General features: G+C 25.9%; 1 long non-coding RNA gene across 1 annotated transcript; it reads right to left on the bottom strand.

Annotated features, from left to right (window-relative positions):
- Window positions 1-4,585: 4,585 nt before the first annotated feature.
- Window positions 4,586-5,262, bottom strand: LOC150035409 (uncharacterized). The gene is made up of 2 exons (XR_016530258.1): window positions 5,049-5,262; window positions 4,586-4,655 (listed from the first exon to the last, which is right to left on the bottom strand). It is a non-coding gene; the product is annotated as an uncharacterized LOC150035409 (long non-coding RNA).
- Window positions 5,263-5,640: the final 378 nt, after the last annotated feature.

Here is a 5,640-nt window from a genome sequence, read left to right as displayed (position 1 = left end):
TGCATACATACATGTTCAATTGACCAAATTTAGTCTTAGTAGGAGGTTATTGTATCTTTTAAAATTATTAGTAAAATAGATAAATTAGTGTTTTATAAATTTTAGACCTAAACATGAAAAAGTAAGCTACAACATTTGATAAATATAATAATGTTAAATTATTGTGATTAATAGTAATGACTAAAATATATCTGCAACAAATTGCATAGCTTTTTTTTTTTTTTTTTTAATAATTTGTATGTTTGACATGTATATATATATATATATATATATGCATTTTTCTCAAAAAAAGTGATATATGCATTTAACTTAAATTTATATTATGTTTTTCTAGATTATTTGATATATTTATATGTTGTTTGCTTAAGATTATTTTGTGAATATAAGATTTATTTGTTAAATTAAAGAGAAATATGTACACTTTTTTCAAAATAAAACGTGATATTTTTTAAAGAAAAAATGGGTGAATCAAACTAATCAATTTAAAATTTTAGAATCTGAAATTTAGTTTCATAAGGAATATACAAAATATTAGGGAACGTTATTCGTGGGTTAGATTGGAGCCATTTTTAGAACCAATCCAATTGTTCGGATTGTATATTTCTTTAACCCAAATATCTCTTATAAAATAATGAACAACATAACCCAACCCAATCCAACCATGAAACATTTAGGTTGGGTTAATTCAAGTTAATCTGATCATTTATTTAAATTTAGGTTCTAAAAATAAGTAAAATGTTAATATGCAGAAAATTTATTTAATTATTTTTATATAATTAAATAAGGTTAATAGTCGAATTTCAATTTATATTATAAAAAAAACTTTCCAAAATGCAAAAAAAGAAAAAAATTATTTTTAAGAGATCTTGACAAAACAATCATGAAATAAAATAAAATAAATGTGTACAATAATTGTATTATAAGTAAAAATAACATGTTTTTTAATATTAGAAATAAGGTTGGATAGGTTTGAGATAGTTTGGATTATTTTAGGTGAATCTATGAGCCAAACTAACCCAATAAATTTTTATATATTTGACCTAATCCAGCTCAACTCGTCGAATTTTTTGGATCAATTGGTACTTTTGAACACCCCTACAAAATATACAAAATAATATTAATTTATAAAAAAAAAAAAATTAAGAATTGTGTTTGAAAAAATATGTAATTTTAATAAATTCATTCCTAATCAATTTTAACACACTCAAAATGTGTTAAGATTGCATTCTCAAAAGCCTGTGAGAACATAAATTTAAATAAATGATCAGATCAACATTATGTTAAAAGTGCATTTTACATTTTTATATATATGTATATATTTTTTGAGAATGTTATATATATATATATATTTCATTTTGTATTTGATACCTAATTAACTATTTAGCAGAGAATAGTATATTTATGAACCGATACACTAAAAAGAAAAATATATATGAAATTTGGATGAGACTGAAATGAGTTAAATTATTATTTTTATGAGATTTTTAAGAGTTGTTTTCAAATATAGTAAAATGAAACCTTTTATTTAGAAATATAATAAATTGTTATTGTCTATACCGATAAATAGTGATATATGATAGTAGTCTATCACTGTCTATCACCGATAGATAATGACTGTTCGCTTAAGGTTTCTAGAGAAACTTAATTCGTGGAGTTTTAACTTTGTATTTGTATTGATTTCAATATAGCAAGTACAATCTCTAATATAATAATTCTTTGATGCGTTCAAAATAAACTTTAATATTTAAACTAGTTGATTTTCTTGGATGATCGACCTTTGGACTTGTTGACCTTCTTGAATGATCGACTTTTGGACTTGTTGAACTTCTTCGATGATCGACCTTTAGGGCTTATTGAACTTCTTGGATGATCAGCCTTTCGGCACGTTGATCTCCTTGGACGGTTCGTCTTTGGGCTTGTTGATCTTCTTAGACGATCGGCCTTTAGGCTTGTTGATCTTCTTGGATGATCGACTTTTGGGCTTGATGATCTTCTTGGAGGATTAGTGTTCACACGAGGCTTTTGGAGAAACTTGTTTCGTGGAGTTGAACTTGAGTTGGTGTTAATGTTGATGTTGATTTGATGCGATGTGGTTCGATCTCTAGTACTTGATTCTCTGATTCTCTCAGTTGAATGTGTACGCTTGATGTATAGAAACGAAGCTTGTGGATGTTCTTGAGCTTGGAGTCTTAAAAGAATGCTTGTATCTTCAAAGGACTCCAGTCGTCAAGGGCGGTCAGAATGCTTGTATCTTCAAAGGACTTCAGTTCTCAAATATGAGTTTGAGCGTCTTCTAATTGTTAGGAGAATTCTCTCTAGGTTCTCTGGAGTATAGAATTGTTGATCCCCCACCAATGAAGATGACTTCTTTATTTATAAAGTTCTCAGATAGGCCTCATGGGCATGGACTTGGTTGGTTTTTTAATTTATTTTTGAACAATTAGTTAGCTACTATATGAACATTAAACAAAATTTATACCATTTAATCAATAATATTATAGAAAATAAATTGTCAAACTCTAAATTCATACAAAATAAATACCAATATATAATTAAACATAATAAACAGTAAACTTACCTTTGGAACATTGATGCAAGATCATAAACAATAAGTTGAAAAAAAGTATCATGTTGCAAGAGGATGGCATCAGCTACACAAACAATTTGATAATGTGAAATTGTTGCATGTCATTTTTGGTCTTGGATCGAGATGAGGGTTTTAACAGAGTATCGACTTAGTTGAGATGTCTCGATGCACCTATTGAACCCTCCTACTTTGTTAATATTTTCAAACAAAAAAAAATGTGAAATTGTTTTGCTTAGACGATGCCATCTCTCCTGCAACATGAATCTTCCAACTGATCATCACTTCATTGTTTCACACAAACCTTTTCGTAATTTATATATAAGGTTTGGAGAAATGAGATTGTAAACTTCTTATATAATATTTATATGTTAATTACATTAGGGGTTTCTGGGAAATTGCATTCATAATTGTATGGAAATTACTCAACATGTAGAGTTTTCTTATGCTTTGAGGGTGTGAAGTTAGAATAGTTTATTAAGAGGAGACTCTGAAAAAAAAATAATAAAGAATTGCTTTTGCTACATGAAACTTTACCCTAAATCATAAAGAAGTGTTTACAACTTGAAGTTTAAAAAAGTTTTATAATATATAATCCTAATCACTTTTGATTTTTGAGTTTTGAATTTTAAAAAATTAAGGTTATAAATATTATTTCACCGGAGGTTGCATTATTTTATTTTTTCATCTATTTTTTTAAAGTACCTAAACATTTTTATTTTCAAATGGTGCAATTTAAGAAAACATTGAATTTGTAGCAGTATTCTAAAAAAAAAATCTAAATTTTTTTTTTAATTTCCAAAATTTGACATGGATTTTGAAAGAAAAAAGAACTCTAATGAAAGTATATCGTTATAAGTTTAAGGGGGAAAAATACTATAATGAAGTATTGTTATAAGTTCGACTTTAAAAAAAAAAAGAAAAAATCAAATGAATTTTGATAGGACACTAAAAAAAACACATTCTTTTAAAATAAAACCTTAAAAGAAAAGTGTTTAGTATATAAATAGTGGACACGACAAATATCATACAATAAATATATATATATATATATATATTAGTTATATAATTTTTTCTAAAAAAAAACCAAACATACGAAATTATAACCAACTTGAACATAAGTGAACTAACGTAAATTTGTATTATCAACTTCAAAGTCTACATTTAAAATAATTGATGATAGTTGGGATTTTAGTCAAATCAACTATAATATGAAGCAAATTAGTCTTTGAATAAATTTAAGTTTTAAAACTTGATAAGTTGATTGTATTGTTTGGTAAATAAATATTAAATTGTTTTATTTTATATATAATAAATAAGATGAACCTACTATTAACATCTGTCTTTTTTTTATAATTTATAATTTTTTAATAGTTGTTTAAAATATTATATTTTGTTGCTCTATATTAATGGTTAAGTGGAAGATAGCTTTAATTATTATCTTTTAAATCAATATGGTATGAGTTAAAAAAAAAAAAAAAAAATGGTCAAAAGTGAAATTTGATTTTATGTTCGACAATCTAATATATATATATAAACAATCCTATAAAATATTAACATATATTATATGGTGAAATTAAATTTACAATGAAATTATCTCTTCCAACCTTCTATATAAATGAAAAGATTTAGAAATTCGGAAACCATCGACATAATGATGTATTTTGTTAAGTTGGAGGATTAGATGTGTAAGCGATTAATTAGATTATTCACTCTTTGATTTATTGCACTTATTTATTAAACATTAAAAAAGGTATGTAATAAGACAATGTGAATTTGTTACATTTAATAGGGAAATTATGAATAGATGGTTAGATTTGTATAAGCAATAAGAGCTATAATGCTGTGTTGAATTGGCCTAAAGAATTCGAAAGTTTAAATTCATCCTAGGTCAATTTTAATTTGTATTCTAAATAATGCAAGATAAAGGATATTAAGGAAGATCAACTAAGGATATTATGCAAAATATTATGCAAAAAAATATTATGCAAAATTTGCGCGTGATATAACATTGTGCTTGACATAAACATGACATATTGCAAAACATGATGCCACTGAGGATAAAGAAAACCTGCAAATATGCACAACATATATCATCATATAACAAAAGAAATCTTCGGCCAAAATCTGTACTACATGAAACATGTTGTTGGTATAATAGAAGATATGTTGCTCAAGTTTTTGTCTGTAATTGAAATCAACTAATCATATTGCACTAACAATTTGCAATGTAAAAGTAGAAGAAAAAATCTCCAACTCTTTGATAAGAAAAGAAAAAATCTTGGTAAAAAGTAGATAAGAAAAGAAATTTTTTTTGTACAATTAGAAACAAAAAGATTTTTTAAAAACTAAATAGTTATGAAATTAAATTTTAATTATATCCTCAAAAATTACCAACTCATAAACATTAAGACAAAAATCTTTAATTTAAACTAATCAATTCAAATGAAAACCAAAGTCATACCTAAATTAACCAGCTGCATGATTTCGGAAGAGAATTTAGTGATTGAAATGCAAAATTAAAGAACATAAAATATAAGTTAGAAAGACATCATGTCACAGGTGAAATGACACCAACTTTAACTAATCTATTAGATTATTTCTTAGTTGATGTCATCTCTCCTGCGATATGATTTCTCCAACTCTTTGATATTTGATATCTCTTTTCCATTTCTAAATATTTCACCATACAATAATGGTTTTGAATTTAGTCCTCTTCATTTATTTATACCCAAATAATTTGAAGCATCTCATTGTAAATTTCTCATATGACATGGTCAATTTAATTTAGGATAATGAATTACTTGGAATTTGCATTCTAATGAATGAGAAATTTAGGTGGGATTTTCTCAACTTATTGACTATCAGCTTTGGAATTTTGTGTAAAGAGACTTTTAGATTAAGCACAAGAAATTTACCCTTAATCATGTATCTAGAAACTCAACCATAAAAATTGTCATGAATTATTATATTATAAACTATGACCATAGTGTACCTCCAAATTTTCCAAATCCAAAGTTCGATTTCCCTTCCATACTATGAGCTCGAGCCTGGCT

The sequence above is a fragment of the Benincasa hispida genome, chromosome 6 (genome assembly GCF_027475165.1).
Source record: "Benincasa hispida cultivar pf3 chromosome 6, pf3_genome.v1.1, whole genome shotgun sequence".
Taxonomy (NCBI): Eukaryota; Viridiplantae; Streptophyta; class Magnoliopsida; order Cucurbitales; family Cucurbitaceae; genus Benincasa; species Benincasa hispida.
The sequence above is the reverse complement of the archived record's forward strand: the minus strand, read 5'-3'. Positions and strand labels throughout refer to the sequence as shown.